The 23,653-nt window shown below is 42.9% G+C and overlaps 1 long non-coding RNA gene across 1 annotated transcript; it reads right to left on the reverse strand.

The window, feature by feature from the left end:
• Positions 1 to 377: 377 nt before the first annotated feature.
• Positions 378 to 23,004, reverse strand: LOC309636981. Its single transcript, XR_014250334.1, has 3 exons — positions 22,904 to 23,004; positions 9,058 to 22,038; positions 378 to 8,730 (listed from the first exon to the last, which is right to left on the reverse strand). It is a non-coding gene; the product is annotated as an uncharacterized lncRNA (long non-coding RNA).
• Between the last annotated feature and the right edge of the window lie 649 nt (positions 23,005 to 23,653).

A 23,653-nucleotide genomic window follows, 5' to 3' on the forward strand; every position in this document is an offset into this window, starting at 1 on the left:
TGAGGATGGTAGGTGACAGCTGTTGACAGTTTCAGCTTACATCATCATAACCAAAGCTTGGCAGCAAGTTATGTAGAATTTGGAGTAAGAACTTTTATTTTATCCAGATTGGATCACATTCCATTCCTGAGCTGATGTGGAGTTCCCGCAAAGGAAGGGAAAATTATCAGAAAAGGGAAAGGTGTAGGGAGCAGGTGACGAAAGGTTGTTCCTGAGAATACAAAAGTAACAAACAGATGTCCACTGCACACTTATTTGAATTTGAGTAGCAAGAGGTTTCTGAGTTGAAATAGCATAAGGAGTAAAATTCAAAATTAACCTGCAAACCTTCATTGGCTTTAACTAGAGATTTCAGTTCCTATTTGATGCCATTGCTGCTTTGAGTTGCCATTATGGGCTTTTTTTTTTTTTTTTTAATGCTTCCCATTTGTGTTTGACATTCTGTTGCTACTGGTTTGATCAGATGCACAGAGCACCAATCTGTTTCCATCATGGATGGAAATTTCCAGTTTCATGAACATTTGAGAAATACTGATTTTGAAACCAGAGTTGTACTGGAGGATAATGCTTCAAAAAATGAAGACTATTTAAATAAAAATAGGCCCTTAAATAAACCTTTGGGGATCTGTACTTCATTACAAAGTATTTTCTTTCAACTTGGGTCAACTGGAAGCTATGTAAAGTATCTGTGCATATGTTCTTTAAAATGAACTAAAATGTAAACATTTTCCATATTGGAGTGTGGTGGGCTGCACTCATTTTGAACTTCATAACCAAATGCATCCTTTAGCCTTTGGTGAGCTACTACACAACTCTGCTGTTGCCGGTTTTATTTTCTTACTGAATAAAGTACCAAATGCTTACTCTTCATGACTTGGCCCCAAACTAATTTTGCAGCCATTTCTTTCTTTCATCTCCACCCTTTACTTCAGTATTGTAAAACAACAAGAAGGTTACCATATATACGTCCCAGCCTTTTTCCCCCTGAAGTGCCTTTCTCCTTGTTCATATTCTCCTTGTGAGCATATTCTCCCTCTCCTTTGAGACCCAGCTTGACCTGTAATTGCTGTGATCCTCCCATGTAGAACCCATAGTTATGTTCACACTGCATGTGTCTCCTGATTGGCTGATGCTAATACTATACTGATTGTTAAGTGTTTTTAATATCACACTATAATAAGAGTAATAAACAATGTGTATTAATAGCTTACTAAATACCAAGCACAATTCCGACAGTTGTGAATCAGTCCTATGTCTGACTTGTACTTCTAGGAAAACAGAATTAGTCCAGAAATCTCCCAGGTAGTCGATGCCCATCTCATCAGCCTTCTCTGAGATTAACTCACCCTCTGCCTCTGCACTTCCTGAGACAGCCTGCCACTTCCTCACCCACCTTCACCCCCTCTTTCATATTCCTTGCTTCGGCCAAGAGTTAAGGATTTGAGCCCACATGCATTTGTGAACAGGGGCTAGGTGGAAAATGGAACTGATTCATGTTATTGCAAGCAGCATTATTGACAGGGTTTATGATAAATCCATTTTACAGATGAGAAAATCAAGTCACATAGTGGTTAAAGCTTATCCTTAGGTAACACTGTTAAATGGTAAACGATGGACATTGGGTTTTCTTCCTTCTCTTAATTCCTGTCGGTACCTGGTATTATCTTTCTTCCTGTCTATATAATTATTGATAAAATTCTTCATTGTTTACTCGGTCTTGAAGTCCAAAACTGTGGGTGATAATTGCGTCACCGTATCAAGCACAGTTTCTGGCATAAAGTAAGCCCTCAATAAAGACTGGGTATTGAGATAAGGTGGGAGAAGTAGGGAAGCTCTCTAAGTTGAAAACAAATTTTTAAGGCTTTGTTATAGATTGATATCTCTCAATCTATAGCAAAGCCCCTGACTGATAGACTAATATTAATAGCTAAAAACATAGAATTTAGCATAAGCTAGGCACCATTCTCAGCACATTAAAACATTAATCACTGAATCCTCACAATCCTGTGAGGTAGGTACTGCTGAGTTTCATTGAATCCAAAATGTCATTAATTATAAGATGTGCCATTTTATGTAACACTAAGAATGAAAACAATGCTGCCAATTAAATTATGACAATGCTTTTTGAAAACTCAATTTAGAATGCTTATACTTATGTAAAGAGCTCTTTTGGCATTTTATTCCAACAACTCTCAGACTCCATCAATTGTAAGACACACCACTTTGTATACCACTAAGAACAAAAAACATGGCTTAATTAATTGTATGACACATCCTGACTTGAGATGTTAAAATATTGAAAAAATAGCTAGAATTGATGTAATGTGATATTGAGACAAACTTTTATGTCATTCTGTGCTTATACTTTAAACAAGTGAAATTCACTGGGTAAGGCATTCCTAAAACTTCACAGCCTGACCTTCATGACTCAGACCTCACGATGCAGCAATACTTAATGACGTGCTCCACGACTGTGCAATTTCCTTCAAAGTCATTGACACCCATTCTGCAAGTTCTAATGCTGGTGTTTTCTTGATCAGAAGATGTTAATAGAAGGGTTTCGGTCAACAGTTATTAGGACGATGGTCTGTGGAATGCGATATTGAAGGGTTGCTGATGTTGACTTTTGCCACCAGAATCAACCACCAAGTCCACACATGCACAAGCAATGAATGACAGGTACATCATGACTGTGGCCTGGCCACCAGCCTTTTTAAGGCCCTAAAGATATCAAAAATGTTAAAATGTGAGCTCTAGAGTCAATAAAATACAGTACCGTCATCCCCATTTTATGTGGGAAAGGAAATTAAGGTCCAAACCAGATGGGTCACATGTAAGTAACTAGGCAAGCCATGATTTAAGCCACGGCAGGTGGGCTTCAGAGGTCATGTCCTTAACCATTAGGCTAATTGGCCTCCTAGGTGGGCTCTGTCCAGGTCACCAAGCCATCCTGAAGTCATACTATGTTTCATGATAATTTAGAGAGAATATTACAGTTTACTGCCACTTAAAAATGGATAATTATTTTAATCGGCTACTTTAATGAATTTTTTGAAAAAGTAGGACAGTTTTTTCATGGTTTGTGAAACCGCTTTTCTTGGAGGTTTCTCTCTTTGTTGATGGACAGCAGGCTGTTTCTTCTAGCGTGTTTAGTTCTTGAGTCTTTCAGCCATGTTACTCACATATTTTGCTGGTTTGGGTATAAAAACTTCAGTCACTTTGGTTACTTTGAAACCAGCTGTTAATGCTAGCACCAGTTTCTTTCAGTGGATTCCAACATAATAGCATCAAGTCTGTTTCATTGTCCATTATGAATTGTGCGCTGCTAAGTTGAACACTGCTCAAAGCTGTTACAGCAGACCTCAGGGAACATGACTGTCCAGGACTATATTGTGAAGGGGACCCACGTGGAAAGGACATAAGGACACAAAGATAGCTGTCAATGATTGTCGAGTTGACCTTACGTTGAGCTGCAGAAGGAACATGTGCTTGGTACAGTGGTGAATCCAACTGAGAGCTGCCGGGCATTGCCTCTGGACAGGACAGGCTCAGGGGAGCTAGGACGATCATGGGAGAGGAAGTATAATCTCAGGAGGACCTGTTGGAAATCTTGGGAATGGCTTCAGAAGTGGAAATGGGATGGTTGGAGAAAATCCATGAAAAGACAAATGAAAGGCATTGTAAACAGTGAAATGTGAGTCTTAATTCTTAATTTCATGGAAGCAAGTGCTCTGAACTGTATAATCAAGGAGACGTAAACTAAGCCTCGTGATTTTTAAAAGGGAAATTTCCATCCCCCTCAGGTGTAGGTAATGCAGGGACTATCAAATAATGGTTTCACTTTATTTCAGAAAGGTTTTCCTTCTCCCAGGTTTCTGCTAAGCACTCTAGGTTATTTTTACTGTGAGGAGAGATTGTCACACATCACCTCTTGGTATCATGATTTCTTTTGGCTCCTTGAACAGTTGATTCTAGTTTAAGTCCATATGGTATGAATCTGGTGCAAAGACAGTCTTATTTTTCCTAGAGCTCTGTGGTCCTACTCTTGACTGCTCCTCTGTGTTCCTAAAGAAAAAGAGTAGAGTCTGATCTCTGTGTTTTGAAGTTTCAGTGGTTGGTTAACCAGATGCTGTGATGCTGTGCTTTGGAGCTTCCACCAACATAGAAGAGACAGCAACTTTTTCCATGCTCCTGATGGATTGGAAGGTGTTTTTTCAAATTACCTGCTTCAGATCTCTCCCTGGAAAGGTTGGTCAGTTGTTCAGCCAACACCCTTGGCCTACGCAGCAAGTGCAGCTTAGAAGCTTGTGAATAGTTTCTGCCGCATTTGGACCCTCACAAACAAAACTTCTGTGCATTGGAAATGGAAAACTTGAGGTGGCCAGGAAAGCCAAGTTGAGAGCAGGCATCCAGTCTTCCAGGTAATGAATTCATGCAACTCTGTAAGAAGGAAGCTACTGTTTGTGGCTGACCTGTGTGTGGACAGTCTAAGGGAGAGCATGATCCAGCTGTTCTTTCTCACTTTCCCAAATGCCAAGGAGACGAGTTGTGAGGTTTGGTTTGATTTTTTTTTTTTCCTAAGCAATCAAATCCTCCTTTCCCCTACCAAACGTGTGTGCCCCTTAGAAGTGAGAAGGAAAGCAAGTTATTTCTTAGCCCATCAAAAAATACTTTATTTGAAATCCTGTAGCTTAGTCTACCCAAAAGTACTTTATAATATTTTGTAATCTCCTATAGTCTTGTTTAGTATTTCTCCAAAGGGTAGTAATGAATCTGTAAAGCTTAGGCCAAGTGATGGTACAAATATAATTTATATTGAAGGGTATGGTAAAAATCTGCTGTTTGCTACTGAACATGCATCCCCCTTCTTGTAACCCTACTTGAGTTCCTTTGGGAAACTACCAGCTCCTTCCTGTTCGCAGCCATCTGGTTTGGATGGGATTAAGCCCAACCCTAGCTCCTGGGTGGATTTTCATCAGGCTCAACAGATCAGAGTATCCCACTCCTGTGATCTTGTGTTTGGATCAGAACTGTGCAGGTGACCTAAACTGGTACAATCTGAGGGACCTACAGAACAGGCAGATAGACTCTGTCCTGCTATAAAGATGTAAGGTTAAAAGCGGGTTAGCCTGTTTTGCTACTGTAAGGGGAGCCTGCCTGAGACTGGTGACAACTCAGAGGAGGCTGATTGGGTTTAGATTAAGCCAAGCGCATCTATCCCTGTGGAGTGTTCAGTTATATTAGCCAATACGTTCCTTTTTTTTTTTTTTTTTCCTTAATCAAGTTTGTGTAAGTTAGATTTTCTGTCAACTATGTCAGAATTTGATACCAGGAAATGAAGGGTGGCAAGTTACAGCCCCTGGATTATAAAATTGGATGAATCAAGATAGGAAACCCTCTGTATCCTAGGCTAGGGTGTTAGTAAGGATTAGATTGGTCTGTAAAAGGAAAAATAATCTTAACTGGCCCTTTAAGGACAGTTTCTGGAAGTTGCACACAGCACTTCTGTTGACATCCCATATGCAGAACTTGGCCATGTAGCCACACCTGCTTTCAAGGGAATGGGAAGAAGTCTTTATTCAGGTTGGCAATGTGCCTAATTAAAAATTGTGGCTCTTCTTACTAAGGAGGAGGATTAAATGGGTACTGGGACAAGTAACAGTCTTTAACACAGCTGGTCATTGGCAATTCTTATCTTGTGGTACTGTAACAGTGGGTTACTCCATTGGCTAATGTATATTGGGCTCTTCAGCCCATATGTCTCCCTGGGCTGCAGCATTAAGGGACTTGGACAGAAAGTTTAGGTTTTAGGAACGTATTGGTTACAGGTTGAAGCCTTCGTAAATTTTTACAAGAAAGAGAGGTTTTCTTTGAAGCTTATGCCTCTAAAAACAAGAAGGAATGAAATAGGGCTTTGCTACAAGAAACAGTTTCTGCCTGTGACCTGCAATCCAAATCAACTGAGTGCAGCCGTCTGGATCCTTGACGGAATGGAAAAGCCAGATTCCTGCATAAAGTTAAGTTAGTTTGAGCAAAAGAAGGAAGAAGGGAAAAGTACAATAAAGAAAAATTATGACCTAGAATAAGTGTGATCTCCCAGGCCTCTTCTAGAATCCGCTTGTTATACCCACCCCCACCAACCTGTCAAAAGGGACATCCATGCCTCTTGAAAAGATGCAGCTGGTGTGCAGCTTTCCAGCAAAGGGAGAGTAGCTGTTCCTCCCTTCTCCAGGTCATTGCATTGTATTGTCCCCAAAAAGAGGCCAATATAGATGCAGAAGCCATTAATTTACAGCCTTCCCAAACCTGTGTTCTAAATGAAGGTATCAATCAGCTAGATCTCTACTTTTATTACTAACCCATGGAATTGACCAGTGTATTATCAGCATTCTCCAGGAAAACAGAACCAATAGAAGGTATACATGTAGAGAGAGAAATAGATTTATCAGGAATTGGCTCATGTGATTATGGAGTCTGGCAAGTCCCAAAATCTGCAGGGTGAGTGCTCGAGCTAAGACCCAGAAGAGCAGATGTTTCAGTTTGAGTCTGAAGGAATGTCCCAGTTCAAAGGTGGTCAAGCAAGAGGCATTCTCTCTTACTCAGGGGATGGTCAGCCATTTGGTTCTATTCAGGCCTTCAACTGATTGGATGAGGCCCACCCACATTAGGGAGAGCAGTCTGCTTTACTTAGTCTTCTGATTTAAATGTTAATCTCATTCCAAAATATCCTTACAGAAACATCCAGAATAATGTTTTACCAAATATCTGGCTACCCCGTGGCCCAGTCAAGTTGATACATAAAATTAACCATCACAACCAGAAGCACATAGATGGGAGCCAACTGAAGTCATGAGGGATTTATACTACAGAGGAACCTTCAACTCTGAGGAAGATACTCCACGATTGCCCAACCGTGAAAGCAGTCCTTGGGACCCCTTCCTCCACCAAATATACATTCCCATTTACACCAAAGAGTAACAGCATTTAAAGCTGTCCTGTCCTATGAAGAGGTTCTTGCACAGAAATAATAGACAAGGGGGATCCTCTTGGAGAGTGAAACTGAGGCAGCCCCAGACCGCCACTTCACTGCAAGATAAAGGAGTCTGCCATTTCTGTCCAAAAAGATTGTAATATGTGTGAGGACTGATAGCCACTGGATGTTCTACATTCTCCCCTTTGCAATTTGGAATTTTTATTGCAGTTTTGTTTTCTCTTTCCTATTATATATAAGGTGTGGCTGAACTTATTATTTACCCACAGATCACTGAACCATGAAGAGTCACTTGACATAATTTGCACACTGACATGAAATACTGGACTTGGATCTAGATTTAGTAATAAAAAGATTTCACATGAAGTCCCTTTAGGGAAGGAATGTGACCTGTATGTGTGGAACCTGTGGGTTGATGTTAGGCAGCCAAAGGCTGGACTAGCCAATGTTGCTGAGTCCTTCTGTGTGGTACTCCACATTTCCTTTGAGAGCCACTTCCCCACATCCTCAGCTGTATGGTCTAGTTGGGATTGATGCCCCCCTCCCCATTCTACCATCTCAGCCACAGTCATTGGTTCAAGAATGGGCATGGAAATCCATACTAGAGGGAGCCTCCGATTTTTGCTAGGAATGATAGAACTCCATCTCTCTTCCTCACTGGGCTAACTCATGTGGGGATGTGAGCTTTAGAACTGCTGTGACCATTTTTGGTGCCACCAGGGGAACGAGCCTGAGAATCAAGCTAGAAGCAGAGCTGAGAGATGGATCCTAGTTAAAACATTTTACTTTCATTTTGCAGTCATTCTGTAGGGCTTTTCCCTCATTTGCAGCAATGACAAAATTTCCCAAGTGACATAGAGAATGTGAGGAAATTCAAATGAGCATCTCCTTTTAGTGGTCTTGTCATCTTTCCAAACAGCTTTCCCCTGTGTGTCACGACCTTCAAAGTATATGATTGAAATCCGCAGAACCACAGAATCTTAGGATCTCAGAACCAAAAGGATCATAGAGATCAACTAGTCCAGGGCCTCCAAAGGTGACTCAGAGGGTTAAGCAAGGGGATTTTTATGTGATTCATGAATATTTTTTATTTAAAAAAATATGTAATTATGAATCTTAGTAAAATATAACTAGCATTTTTCACATTAAACTTGTGATTTCACAGGTTTTATGTAATGCTTTTACCAAAGGGGAAATTGAAGCTTTGAGAGATTACTGGCTTTTTTAGGGATTGCCCAGATGGTGAATGAAGGGTGAGAGATATTAAATAGGGAATCATAACTGGAAGGGAGCCTAGAGGTCATGGAATCACCTCCCCGGCCTCACCCACCTCCAATGTCAAAATTCCCTCCAAAGCGTCTCTCACAAGTGGTCATCCAGCCTCTTTTTGAATATCTCCAAGGATGGAAGGCTTATCACCATTTGAGGCAGCGCATTCTGTTTTGGCAGTTCTGATAGAAAATTCTCCCTTACACTGAGCCGCTTGAAATTGCTTTCCATTTGGTTCCAGCTCTTCCCTCTGAAGCCGCTCCGCCAACTTCAAATGTTTCAAGACAGTTAATTCCACTTCTCTCTCAACACACACACACACCCAGGTCTCTTTTCATGAAATGTGGTTTTCTCATCATTCTCATCATTCTTTTTTGATTTGTTGCTATTAAAGCTGTGTGTCTAGAACATGCCTTAATATATATACAGTGTAGACTAAACTAGAGCTCTCCCACCCTTTGTCCTAGACCCTATGTTTCTGTTTGGGCAGCCTGAGATCACCACATCTATGGCTGACCATTGAGTGACAGCATCCAACTTTTTTCACCATCATTCTGTAGTCAGTTGGCTGACCAGCTGAACCTCAGTTCATGACTTGTCATTTATTCTTACTTATTTTCATTCTTTCATTTCAGTCTGTTGAGGGTTTTTGTTTGTTTTTGTTTTGGATCTTGATTCCATCAACCAATTTATTAAATGCAGGAGTAATAGAGAGCGAGGGTGTCCCTTGAAACGTAAAAGTAATTTCAGGATACATAAAAATGTAACAAATGTAGAAAATAATAAACATATGGAACCTAGTATTCAAGAGATTGATGTAGACTGAAAATATTAATGGGCTCAACATATGTCAATGAGAGATTAGGAGATATTTAGGAAATTATTCAACTTTTTAAATACAGTGTCCTAACCTTGCCTCTCTAATGTTCCTGCTGGTCGATGTCAGAGACAGAACATTGAGTTATACTAGTTAAAGGTTCAGCTCAGCATGGGATTTCGTACCAATTTCTCCCTGCTGCAGAAGTAAATCCGTCTTTGGTCCCAGGAGCCAATCCAGTATACGGATTGAAGGAACATGTTTGTGAGTGAAATAGAACTGAGTTCAAATCCTGACTATGATTTTCTAGTCATATATCCTCTTGCAAGCTGTACGTCCTCTCTGAGTCTCAATTAACCCAGGAAATAATATGGTGCCTGTCTCAGGCTAAAAATTACATAAAGTAGTATATATAAAGCATCTAGCACCTGGTAAACACTCAATATGCTGTGGCTGATTGTTTCTAAGTCTATTGATACACACACAAAATAATTAGGAAAGTTGAAAATAAAAATTAGCCCATGGAGACTAGAGCTGTGCATCATGACCTCGTGTACTTTGGTTGGTCACCGTCTGTCCTGAAGTAATTCAGTCAGGATACTCTGTTAAATTGGTAAAGAAAACTCCTAAGCCTCCAAGGGCTTCCCCTGTAGAGAAGTTCAGAGAGCAGCTTTTTTTTTTTTAAACATTTTTTAAAAATTTATTCTTTATTCTTTTTTTTTTAATTAATTAATTAATTAATTAATTTTTGGCCGTGTTGGGTCTTTGTTTCTGCGCCAGGGCTTTCTCTAGTTGCGGTGAGCGGGGGCCACTCTTCATCGCGGTGCGCGGGCCTCTCACTATCGCGGCCTCTCTTGTTGCGGAGCACGGGTTCCAGACGCGCAGGCTCAGTAGTTGTGGCTCACGGGCCTAGTTGCTCCGCGGCATGTGGGATCTTCCCAGACCAGGGCTCGAACCCGTGTCCCCTGCATTGGCAGGCAGACTGTCAACCACTGTGCCACCAGGGAAGCCCCCAGAGAGCAGCTTTGATGAAGGAGCCTGCAGAAACCAGCTGGAGATGTTTCCTGCACCACCAGGCAAACTCAGCACTGTCTGGAAGCACAAAGGTGCCCCTCCACTAGGAGGCCACTCACTCTGAGTCACCTGCAGAGGCGTTAAGGTCCCAGCTTTGCCATCCAAAGGGGCTTAGGGAAGGTCCCAGCTTTGCCATCCAAAGGGGCTTGGGGGACTAGAGGGCGTAGAAGTGAAGAGACCGAAGAGGTGCCGTAAGGGGGCTGTTTGTCTTCCGCTGTATTCTTCCCAACCCTGCGATTTGCTATCCCACCTGAACACAGCTTTGAATGTAAGGCAGTTGTGGTGCACGTGTCTGGGCAGGCACAAGTTTCTAGGGATGGCGCTTTCAAATACTGACAGGGCTTGCCAGAGTTGGGCGAGGGTGGCCTCATCTGATCTGAGGATTATTGTCAGACAGGAGGGTTTTAAGAATTTAAATTCGAGATTTTTAACATATAGGAAGACACCTGGCTTCCTACCCTGTGAAATGGATGGCTTCAGTTGGCTGTGCTTTTTTTTTTTTTTTTTTTTTGCAGAGTGTTTAGATCTAGTGCTTTTTTTTTTCTCTTCGTCACCAGAAGAGCAATTGATTTCTAGATATCCATCTATGGCCCCCATTGTTAGGACTCGCAAAGGCTCCCAGATTTGTACCTTCTCGGGACCCCATGATTTACAGCACGTCTCTTACTCGCTGCCGTTCCTTTAGCGTTCAGTGCTGCCCTGTTGAGACAGAAGTACCAACAGACTTTTTACTTGGCAGTTCTTAGGATATTTAATTAGTCATTCATCCTAGATATTCAGAGGGTGTATGTACGTGTTTCTGTGTGTTTTGTCCTTGGCCACACTGGTTGTTGTGCTTTGTGTGTGTGTGTGTGTTTCCCCATTTGCACAAGGTCACACTCGGAGCTCTTCCTCCCTGAGGGGAGGTTGCACATTCATCACTTAATCTGCCTCCCATTTCCTTCATTTGGGATCACTCAGCCCTTCCTGAGGTATTACCATTTTTCCATTTCTTCTTTGCTCCCTCCTTTCTTTTAATAACTCTGGGAGACAGGGAGGCACCTTGTAAAGTTAATTTCCTCCGAAGCTTTCAAAGTAAAGGCATCTCTCAGCCCAGACACCACCACCCATCTCCACCCCTCGGCGAGGACACACACCCCTCCTCGGAGCCTTAGTCACCCTGAGCTGTGCCCGCTGCCCAGGACTCTCCACGCCTCAGCTCCATCTCAGGGGCACGGTGAATTGCTCTGTCGAGTGACTCTTTGGTCTGGGTGTGCGGAGCACAGTTGGGAAGAATCTCCCCATTTATTCTCCCTGCACCTTCCTCCCGCTTTTCACTTCCCAGCTGTGCTCCCCCTTCCCTTTCACTGCTTTCTGCTTCTCTCTGGTGCTTTCAGGACTCGGGCTGGCTGCCTGCCTGTCCCAGGGATGGCGTTTCCTCTTCAAAGGCCTGTGGCCTCAGCCACCCAGCTCTACCAAGCACACAAGCCTTTGGAATCGCTGTGGCTTTGCTGCCTGCCTACTTGGACGGCAGAGGGGCAGTTTTTTAAACACCCCTTTGGTTTCTTGGGGTGAAGCTTTTCTCAATCCTATTTTATTTATGTGAACACGATCTGTGGCTCTTGAATGTTTGCTTTTGAATGTTTGTGTTCATGGACTAAGCTGAAAGGGTTTCCTCTTACCGGAGAGAGGGCCCTGCACAGCTGGGGACCGGGCTGCTCTGCTCAGGAAAACACTGTCCCAAGAGGAACAAGTCGCCAGCCAAGGGAGTCTGGCGGCTCTGAGAGGAATTCATTGAGACTTGCATGGGCAGCAGTGGTCAGAACTGGGATCACAGACTGGGCCATGGAGCTCAAGAAAATCCTTTGATTAATAGGGAGGGCTGGACTGGAAACACCTAGATTTTTGCAAATATGTGTTTTACAACGGTGCATATATTTACCAAAACTGTGGTTTTCAACAGCTTGCGTGTCTGATGTTTCCACCCGTATTCCCAGCCTTCTGAGTTACTCCTGGCAGTATGAAGAACTTCAGAAGCTTAGCTGATTCCTGAAACATTAGTAGGTGAACCTGTCATCTGGAAGTGTGGCAGCATTCTCAGACAATTAATGGGCTTCCTGTGTATCTCCTTCCCCTTCTCTCTCCGTGGTACCTAAGGGCACTTCAGATGGAAACAGAAACAAAGACCCAAGGATCCACTGAATGTACAGTCTTTCCATATTTAATGACTAGATATCCTAACCCTGGTGTGAGGAAGGGAGACGAGTGGGGCAAGTGGCACCAGAGAGGACTGTCTGAAGGCAAGAGGATCCTCAAATTTGCAATGAAGACCAAGGAACAGAGTAGAAGGAACTCGGGGCTGGGATATCCTCAAGGGTAGACCCCAGCATCCCACCAACACCAACCCATAACCTGTGTAGCCCTGTGTCCAGGGGCCCCGGAAACCTGTAATCCCTTGAATCAAAGGTGGGAGACTTACCTGGACAATTTGTGTGAGGATGTGGGTATGACGAGGAACACGTCTCCCTCCAAACAAGATGGAACTGAACAGAACTAGCTGAGAATCTTCCTACGGGCTGGGCCAAATGGTGGGTCCACCATTAATGTTGCTTAAGTTATTAACCTCCTTAAATGAAGGGGCCGGCTGGTATTGGAGACTGTAGAAAACTGTAGCAGAGAAGAATTAATGTGGGGCTCCACAGAATATAGAAGTTACAGTTCCTGATGCAAACTATTCCAGAGTTCCTTTATTGAAGGTATGAGTTCAACGTAGGTGACCCATCTGTTCAGTCTACATCCTCTCCTTGGACAGTGTCTTCTAACTCCTTGGCTTAGTGACCACCAATAACTCCACATTCTGGATCTCTCTCCTGACCTTCAGACCCGACCTAACTGCTTACTTGACACGACAGTCACACATGTACTCAGTGTGACCCACGGCTAATTCATCCTTTACTCCACTTGCCTCTAACCAGCTCCTCCTGGGTTACCCATTGTTGTTGCTATTCAACCAATTGCTTATGCCAGAAATGTCAGAGTTATCTCTGACTCTTTCCTTTTCTCTAACACTCCCACCACCTACAGGATCCTGTTCATTCTACCTCCTAAATATCTCTTTATTCTGTTCACATCTCTTTCTCTCTTTGGCCACCAAACTAGTCCAAGTTAACATCTTTTCTCGTCCAGCTACTACATTGGTCCTCTGACTGGTCTCTTGGCCTCTGTTCTTATCGCCTTGTAGTCCATTCTCTACATGCCATTCGAACAATGTATCTAAAATATAATCTGATCATATTTCTTACCTGCCCAAAACCTTGGAATAGCTTTCTATTGCTTTTCAGGTAAAACCCAAAGTCCAAATTCCAACCTTGCTTACTCCTTCCAATCTCATCTGTTACCAGGACAGAGACCTTGTCTTTCCATTTCATTGCTGTTCCCTCAGCACCTAGAACAATGTCTAGCACAAGGTTGCTTTCTATAAATAGTAGTTACATGGGTGAATGAATGAATTAATGAATACACAGAATTTCTATGCAATTCAAGGATAACCAAGGAGAATGGAGAGTGAGAAAAAGCCAATATTATAACCTCTCAGGAAAATGGTTCTTATTCTAAGACTTAAGCGTTTTGATCCCAGGGCCAGAATAGTAGAAAGTACTTGAGCAAGCATAGCACAAAATGCAAGGAATAAGATGGTCTTTGCTATTCTGCCCCATGAGGTCCCCATTCTGGATGTGAGAGCAGTTTGCTATGCTGTCTGTCAGATTGTCTGTGATGACTGTGGCAACTGAAAGGTTTACAAGGTAAAGAGAAGAAATGGCAGTTGGAAAGATTAGTGTAGGGGATAGTTTTGTTTGTTTTGTTTTGTTTTTGGCTGACTAGCATCCACTTCACTTCCTAACAATACCCCAATTTCCTTCTGAAGGATCTCTTCCTGTTGGATTCAGTCTGTTGGGACTGTAATTAACAGCCTGCCTTCTCTTGGGGCCCAAGTTAAGCCAATAGATGCTTTCTCCCTAGAAGTAGATTCTTGAGCACAGAGATCAAGAAACTTAAAACATTTGCTGTGTCGAGGTGACCTCCCAGCCATACCATGCCTGCTATGAGACCACCATGGTGGTTCCTGGGAGCCAGTCATCCCATTAATTCGCCCAATCATGGGCTCCCAACCGTTGTAGAATGAACTTATTATCCATAACTTGGTCAGAGTTGTTTCTGTTACTTGTTAATGCTAGTATGATAGTGTTGATACAAGGGAATATTATCAGAATATAGTTCTGACATCTTTAATTGTTTTGGGCCAAAGTCATTATGTGAATCCCAGAATAAACATCATCTGCAATTTGACCTTGGGAGTTCAATTATGACTGACTTTCCTAACATGGAAATGTGTAACATTCAAACGTGGATCTTCTTAGCGATCAGTAGCTGAAAATATCACTGTTTGGATTGGTCATCTGTATCTAAAAGAAATAAACCGAAACCGCTCCTTCAGCTTTGTCTTTCATTGTAGCCATAACAAAAGACTAAAAATGATCATGCTTACTACTGATCAGGAAAATACAAACTAAAATAATTACCATGCTCTTGCCAATCAGTTCTGCCAAAATTAAAAAAAAAAAAAAAAAAACGGTAATATCCATTGTTGATGAGAATGTGGACAAAGGCCACCCTTTCATAGTTGGTAGAAGTGTAAATTGGTCAGTCTTTCTGGAAGGCAGTTTGGCAGTGCCAATTAAAATTCAATACATATGCATACCCTTTGACCCAGCGGTTCTGCTCTTAGAAATAAAAAAAGTAAAAGGTTACAGGTGTAAGAATGTTCGATGCAGCATTAATTTGTCCTACCAAAATATTAGAAACAACCTAAATGTCCCCTAATAGGCTGAATACATTATGGTATAGTTTCATGATTCATTCAGTAGCCATTATAAAGAATGTGGTTGATATGTCTGTAACAGAAGTAGAGTCCACAATGTTTTACTGACTGCAAAAAGCAAGTTACAGAGTAATGTGAATAGAAAAATTATTTTAAAAAAAATAAAGCTATACACAGACTTTATAAGCACATGTATGTGTATGTAAATATGTCTGAATGTGTATAGAAAAGATCCAGACGTATTCATACTATAGTTATTGGCGGTTACTTTTGATGAATGGGGAGGAGCGTTGGAATGGGAGAAGAGAGGAAAAGAAGGGGAGGTTTGATTTTATATTTTACATATTTTGGTATTATTTGAATTTTTATTGCCTTTGTATTACTTTTGTGATTTAAAAAATTGAATTACTTTTGTAATTTTTTAGAAACAGAAAAAGGAATAAAACTACTAAAATGTGAGTAAATAATCAGATAGCAGGCAAAGTAACCATTCCAGAGGTCAAGGGTGGGTTCTGACCCACTTGTCTGGGCAAGAGTCTGGTCGATCCCAGTAGGTGGAAGCTGAGGGACTAGCCATGCCCAGGGTACAACCAAGTTTCTGTAAGAGAACCACCTAGGCAGGCCAAAGGAGTTCCTCCTGGAAGCCTTTCCCAGGCTGGGTGGAAATCAACCCCTAAAGGAGTTGGAATTGCATAGCTGATTGTTTTTATTGGCTCTGCCCATCTTACCTTGAATACCTCCTCTTTTGTTCATGAACGTTTAACGTGCCACCGTGTTCTAGCTGCAGCAAGATTCCTGTCTACCTAATGTCTAACAGACAGCAGTTAGAACCTGTTTGGTTCATTGAGACATCATAACACCACCAGGTACCTGTTTTTCATGCTGCCTGTTTGGGCAGAAAGTTTATTTATTTTCTTGTATTCTACTTCATTCCAAAACACCTGGTATGTTAAATATACTGGTTTTTAAAAAATCATAAAATGGGGGATGAAAGAAAAATAAGGGTATGAAAACAAAATTAAGCCAACAATGAGGTGGTCACACAAGCTACATATTACCTAAAGTTTTATGTACTTATAAGTTAAGGGTGGGCCACAGTTTGGCTCTGAGTTTCCTAGTTGGCAGGGTGACATGATCAGGTACAGGATCAAGTGACAGTCTTGGTTTTCCTGAGAAATGAAAGGAGAAAAATTTCTTAGCAAGTATGAATATATATGTAGCTGAGAAGAAAAGTATTCTACTACAGTCTCATGGGTTTGAGAGCTGAATCCTGACTAATGTCAGTCAACTTACAGTCCTTTTCCAAGGCAGTGGTACTTTCCTTCTTTCATATGAACTACCTTGAGTCACTTGGTCCCCTTGAATTGTGGTCCCTCCTCTCCAGAGAGGGATGCTTGTCCTTTCTCTCAAAGCCATAAGCCTGGGGAAGAAAGCTACTTTGTTCAAATTATCCTTGATTATTTTGGAACTTCCTAAAGCTCCTGTCATGTGGTTCCGAGTTTAACCGTAGTCACTTTGGACATGAGTTTATTTCCACAATGATGTATGTCAGCAACCACAGAGTGAGCTTCTTGTTTTTTTATATCAATATGATACCCTTTGTTTATTTGTTCCTCGGAGGTTTCACTTTCGCTTATGTAATGGGCTATGGCATTTTCTGGTCATTACCTCGTGCTGGGTTCTCCTTTTCCTTTGTATCTCTGATGCGTCATGTTCTTGACAGTCTACTCCTTTGGATCTCTGAGATACAATGCTCTGAGGTAGTGGGCGGGAGCTGGTGGGAGCCAGATTATATGATGACTTCTCCACCCTTCCCCACATAAGAACCGCCTGAGTTTGTCACTGAGTTCTGTACTCAGTCTTTTGGCATTCCCTCAAAAAGCACATTGGCTTAAAACTACAGCAGCTACCAAAGCATGAGGGTTAGTTGGGCCTGGAAGACTGTAGGCTCTACTGCTGAGTTGGGCAATGGGCCAGGAAGAGTCTCCTGAACTCCAGAGCTACATTGACCCTGTTCCCACAGAGTCTGTAGCTAGAAGTGGTCAGTCCCCTACATGTACCCCTGTCCGAGCCTACATTATAGGAAGATCCTGAAGGAAACATAAGCCTCAAAATAGGAACATTCCTTGGCTTGGGGCTCATTTTCCTGAGCTCCTCCATATTCTCATGTACATCTATCTGCTTAAATGTCTAACAGTAATCTCAAGCTTAACATGTGCAAAACAGAACTCCTGCTTCGTGTTCCCACCCCACACCCGCCCAGTGCTACTCTTCTACTCTTCTCCGTCTGGAAAATGGCACCGCTATTCACCCAGCTGCTCAATCCCAAAACTTAGGAATCATGCTTGATCCCACCTCCCCTTTCCTTCACCTGTTATATCTACTCCAAATACCCTGTTTCTACTTCCAAAATATATCTAAATCCCTCCACTTTTCTCCATACTCACGGCCAGCAAGCTAGTCCAAGCTGCTGTCATCTCTTGCCTGAATGACTAAAATCACTAACTGGGGTCCCTGCTTTCCATTCTTGCTACCATTACAATCTATCACCACACCAGTATTCAGGGTGACAGAACACATCACTCGTGTGCTTAAAACCTTCCAATGACTTCCTGCTGCTCTCAGGGGGGAAAAAAAATCCTGTTGCTTCTGCCCACCTCTCAGATCACATCCCAGACCATTTTTTGTGTCACTCACTGAGCTCTAGACACACTGACTTCTCTTCCTCAAAAATGCCAAGTTATTTCTCACTCAAGGCCTTTGCACTTGCTGTATCCTTCACTTGTAATGTTTTCACTTGACTTCTTATCATTGAGCTCTCGCTTCTTCAGTGATATCCTATTCCCAATCTTTCTGTTAAATGACCCTTTTACTTCCTTCATAGCATTTCTTACAATGTAAAAATATCTTGAATATTAATGTGTTCACTTATTTATTATCTGTCTTCTTCATCCGGAACATAAGTTCAGTGAAGACAAGGATTTTGTCTGTTTTGTTCACAACTGTATCTTTGGTGAATATTTTTAAAATAAATAGGTGTATGAAGTAATGGATAAGCAAGTTTTACAGCACATGTGTCGATTCAACTCAACAAACATTTACTGGGCATCTATTATATTCCAGGCACTTGCCAAAGTGCTTTAGATTCAAAGATTAAACAAGTCCTATTTCTTACCCTTAACTCTGGAAACTTTTTAGCCATTTTATCTAAATGCTGCCTTTCTCATATTCTATTTTTTTTCTTCCTGACCCTTCAATATCTTATGTTTCCCATTTCTTCTCCTTTTTTTTTTTTTTTTTTTTTTGCTGTATCCTGAGCAAATTCTTCAGATATATCTTCCAATTCCCTAACTCTCTTTTTACCTGTATCTGCTCTACTTTTATTTATTCACCATGTTTCTAATTTTAATAATTATGTATTTTTTATTTCCAGAAGTAGTATTTTGGTTCTTTCTCAATTCTGCCAGATCTTTTTAGATTTTATTTATTCTTTTTCATGTTTTTGTTTCCCCTTTTTATTTCTTTAAACATTTTAAGCAATTTATATTTCATATATGATAACTGTTCTAATGTCTAGTTCTGTAGTTTCTACTAGCTTTCATTCATGGTAGCTTGTGTCCTAGTGTTGTTTGTAATTTTAGATTGTGATCTCATGTTCAGTGGGGCTTTATCTGTTAGACTCCAGTGAGGAGACCTGGGTGACTATCCCTCCAGTGAAGATGCCAGGTGCTCTGAGATGTTACCAATCTGGGACCAATTTAAACTAATTTTCAGCTAAAGTTCCCAGACCATGTAGATAATATAAATTCAAACCCTAAACCTGTGAGACGGGAAGTTTGTGATTTTAACATCTTATGAGCACAGGCCAAGGTAGATATTTTCTTGTTTTTCTTCACTGCAGATAGGATTTTTTTCTAGTCTACCATTTCATTGAGTAGTATCCCTTGTGAGTCTCACTTTTATGAGAAGTCTCAGTTCCAACTCACCGTCTTTTGAGGGCATTAAGCCTTGTCTCCTGTCCTCCGTAAAGCCCCTGAAACCAAACCCCAAAGTCACTGAGATAGACAGACTTCCCAGAGTAGCAGAGTTTCAGTGGCAGTTTACCACTCTAAATTCCAGCCCCTCTTTATGTGTGTGTATGTGTGTGTGTGTCCATGAGGATTTCCCTAATTCACATGAGAGTTTGGCCATGCATTCGAAGTATATTTATTGTATTTTATTTAGGCTATCCGGGTGTTTAGTCTGCCTTATAGAAAGAAACACAATACTACCTGCCTTCTATGAGCATGGGATAGAGTTCTAGGAGACAGAAACATCCATTCATCCAACTATCCTCATTTATTGAATGTCTTTTCCGTGCCAGACACTAATAACCGGGTACACATAAGAATGTGCTGAGGCATGCCCACAGTGATGTGAGGATACAGAAGTAAAAGAGATCAATTCAGATGAGGGATCTGGGAAGGCTTTGCAAATAAAAAGGGATTGGAGCTGGATAATAATAAGAATACCTAATTTTTATCTAGTGCTTACTCTGGACCAGGGCACTATGGCAAGTACTTCCCATGTATGGTCACCTTATCCTTACAACAAAGCATAAAATTGCCACCATTCTTATCACCCCAACTTTATACCTGAAGCACAGAGAATTTGAGTAACTTGCTCAGTCATACAGAAAGTAACTGACACTGCCTGGATACGAATTCAAGTTTGAGTCCTGTTCCAAGGCTTTTAGCTATTATGCTACATTGTGCTTGAACAGACAGGGATTGGGGGAGGGCATTCCATCCATACATTAAGAAAGATCATTCTGACCTCCTAGATTGTGAGGATTATCTGAAATACTGTAAGGAAAAGCAGGTAGCACAGTGCATACTACACAATAAGCACTCAATAAATGCCGACTTTCTTCCCCCCTTAACCCTGTACCACCAACTTGTCCACAAATTCCTTTAGGGATGGGGCCATACTGTACATGAAGACATGTCCCACCCCCACAGAACCTAGTATTGACTGATGATTGATCCCTTGACTGATTCATTGATTGAATTAATATGTTAGATAGTAGTTTTGGTACTTCGGTTTGTGTTGTGGTTTAGTTCTCAAGGTACTTTTATATGTCTATCAGCTCAAGTTATCAGCACATCAATTCTTAGAGATGGAATGGACATCTGGCTTTAGTGACAATATGTGAATTTTACTGAGGTGGGAATAGCTCAGTCTTGGGAAAAGGGTGAGTATGACGCACATGCAACTGGATGAGAACGAACCAGAGGAGAAGATTCCGAGTGTGGCTCTGGAAGGAGGTGGCGGCAAGAGGCCAGGCTTCTACTCCCGAATGAGCTCTTTAGCTCCAGCCCTGTCATTGGCCCTCTGTGAGAGCTTGGGTAAGGTGTCCCATCTCTCAGAGTTGGCTGCCTCATCATTCAGCCATCATTCAGCACCTGAGTGTGGGTTTCCCTTCACATGACGCCCATCACACTTCATGGGGGGTGTCCCTCATTAGACTGCAGACTCCGTGAGAGCAGAGACTCCTTACTCACTTGTAACCCCAGCATCTAGCACATGTCTGACACATCGAAGGTGATCAAATATCTAGTAAATGAGTGGTGAATGAGTGGTTTAGATAAAAAGAAGGAAGAAGAGAGGAGAAACAAGGCCAATGTCACAGATTCAGATCTAAGGTACCGAGAGAGGAAGCAAGCAGGAAACAGTGAGAAGGCTAAGCCAGAGAGATTGTCCTGCCCATTCAGTAAGCTGGGTACAGTCATGTCTGATTATGAAGTACTTTAAGAGTCAGGGGGCTTCCCCAGTGACTATAATCACAGACTGCGCTTTCCATTTGTTTAGCCCAACCTTATTTCAAAGGTAGCACGAACAAAAACTTTAGCCCAGGCCTTGCCCAAAGGGCCACAGACTCCAGTTAGTTGAGAAAGCTCTACCAGTGCAGCGTGTATCAGTGAGAGTTTACACCAGTGAGGGATTGCAGAACACTTTGTGAACATGGCCCTGATCAGCTTTCTTCTGCCAAATAAGCCTCCATTCCTTTGGGATCCCCTTTCTCTCACTCTTCAGAGTCCTAGCTCAAAGTCCAGCCTCTGTAATGGCCTGAGCATCTACATGCATTTCTGGGCTCACCTCTGGGGGCAGCTGGTCCTTCCTCCTCACCCTGTTAATTTCTTTTCCTTCTTCCTTGCCCAGGGTCTACCTCAGCAGACCTTCCACAGACCAAGAAGCCACAGGCCGCCAGGAAACAGTCCTTTCTTTTGTCTGGAGCATAGCAATACAGGGTTAGATTTGGCCCAAGGAACAGTATGATTAGATCAGCAAATCAACCCACAACTTATAGAAACAAGATGTGCTTACCCATCCATTACAGTGGATGTCGTGGTTCTTTCCACTTGGTTGGATGACTTACATTAAAACTTTTAGATGCTGGGTGCAGGTAGTGTCTTTGGGACCAAAGGGATGGGGATCTAAATACACATCCCAGGAGGGAACCAGCTACCAGCTGCAGCTCATCTCGAGTCTGCCGTATCTCCTCACCCAACTATGAAAATGACCTAATTGTGTACAGACAACAGCAATTGTACAGGGAAAAATAATACAGCAATGCAAATATTCAAACCAAATTGGAAAAGCAAAGCAAGAAGGAGCCAGAAAACATTAGATCATTCAAATTGCAACCTGGCCAAGACAGCATCTGGGCATGCATCCTCTGTCCAGCTTTTGTTCACATATCATCCCTAATGCTTCTTTGCATTTGTAGAATCATGGCTTGGTATTTGCACAAAACACTTTGTGTGGCTGCATTCTAAAGAACAAGGTTTTCTCACAGTGTCTCTCCAGAAGGGGCAGAGAATTCCCCAGTGGAATGCTTTAATAGACTTCCCGGTCAAAAAGGGCCCTTCTCTCTCCGAAGATGGGTGGAGGAGTGATGTACCTTTGGCCGGCGTATATGTTTTAATTGTGTGACCAGTGCAGGCCGTGCTCATTTTCCTTCCTCACTGGGTCATTTCCACTTTAGTTCTGAAAACAAAAAACAATTGATTAAAAAAAGAGCCTTCCTGACTGAACCTTGGATCCCCTCTTTGGATCTGGACAAGAAGCGGGGGTGTTCCTACTTCTCTCCTCCTCCTCCCCGACCATATCCTAAAGCTGGTTCAAGTCTGCCTGAGAGTCTGAGGAATTATGCGGTCTCTCTCGGCACAATCTTGTGTGTGTCTTTGTTGAGTGGCCCCCACCCCCTTCTATGGGGAAATCACTCCTGGTCAGGCTCTGGAGTCCGAAGCCCTGGGCAGAACCGGCTCTGCCACTGCAGGATCTTGGACAGAACAGACTACCCCTTAGAGCTCTGGAACTCTCCTGTGTTAAATGACAATAAATAATACTATCTGCCTCCCCGGATTTGTGAGGATGAAATGTTATCAAGAGCTTCTCAGAGCACCTGTCACCTAGTAAGTATTCCAGAAATGGGAGGTTTTCTTGTTATCACCACTTGGATGTCCCTCAACCTACCCACCCCCATCCCCTCAGTAGTCAACTGGATACCTCAGCACAAGTCCAGTGAGGAAGCAGCCAAGGAGCGTTCAGGTTTTAGCAGCTGATCATAACAAGCTTCTCTGGTTCATGAATGTGAAACACAGAGAATAGCATTTACTCAGTGAAATCCACCCCCGACCCCCATCAGCTGGTGAGTGCTGGACCCTTCCCTGGGGAAACATGAGCAAATCACTGCACAACCCCAGTTGCCTAGAGTTTGCTTGGGATTGTCTTCATGTCGGTGGCATCTCCATTTGTCAAGACATAGAAAGTCTTAAACAGCTGGGGCACTGGGAGGAGGGAGAATAAGAGAAGAGAAGCAGGGACCGCAGACAGACAGACCCTCCTTTACCTGCATCACTCAGCGCAGCCGATGTCTCCACCCACAGAGCTCCCCAGGAGGTGCACCCGGCGGCTGCTCCCAGAAGAATCACAACCCGGGGCGCGAAGGGGCGCAAATTACTTTCCTTGGCGCCCTAGGAGTCGGGAGCCACGCGAAATAGAGCGGAAGAAAAAAAAAAAAAAATGTCCTGGATTCAAATCCCTTCCCCGCTCCTTTCCAGCGGAGTCTGCTTGGGCAAGTTGCTCTCCTCCGTGAGGCTGGAGGATTTCGTTTGGAAAAGTGGCTCAAAGCAACACCGCCCTGGGACGGTCGTGGGGAGGATGAATGGGGTGCGGAGGCAGCGCACGGCGACTGCAGGCAAGGACGTCCCCGCATCCCCGGTCCCTCCCCTACGGCTACCCGCGCTCCTGCGGGTCAGGTCGCGCCCGGCCTCCAGCGTGGACCTGACCCGGCTCTGTCTTGCCAGCGGCTCTCGGGTTCCACGAGGCCCGGGCCACTGCCCCCGGGGCTCCGCGTACGTCAAGCGCTGGCGGCCAGGGCTCCTGGGCCGGGTCTGGCGCGCGCGGCGGGCAGGGGCCATTGTCCCGCGGGAGGCCCGCGCCGCCCTGGCGGCTCATCGGTCACCGAACTGGGGCCCTGCTTAGTCACAAGTGTTACAACCCAGTTTCTGATGTTCTAACATTATTGCCTGCAAAGAAAAGAGAAGAAAAGTCTTAAAGAGAAGAACTCTAGTTTATGTTTGTATTTGTTGCCATGGGG

The sequence above is a fragment of the Balaenoptera physalus genome (assembly GCF_965194825.1).
Source record: "Balaenoptera physalus genome assembly, chromosome: 1".
Classification (NCBI taxonomy): Eukaryota; Metazoa; Chordata; class Mammalia; order Artiodactyla; family Balaenopteridae; genus Balaenoptera; species Balaenoptera physalus.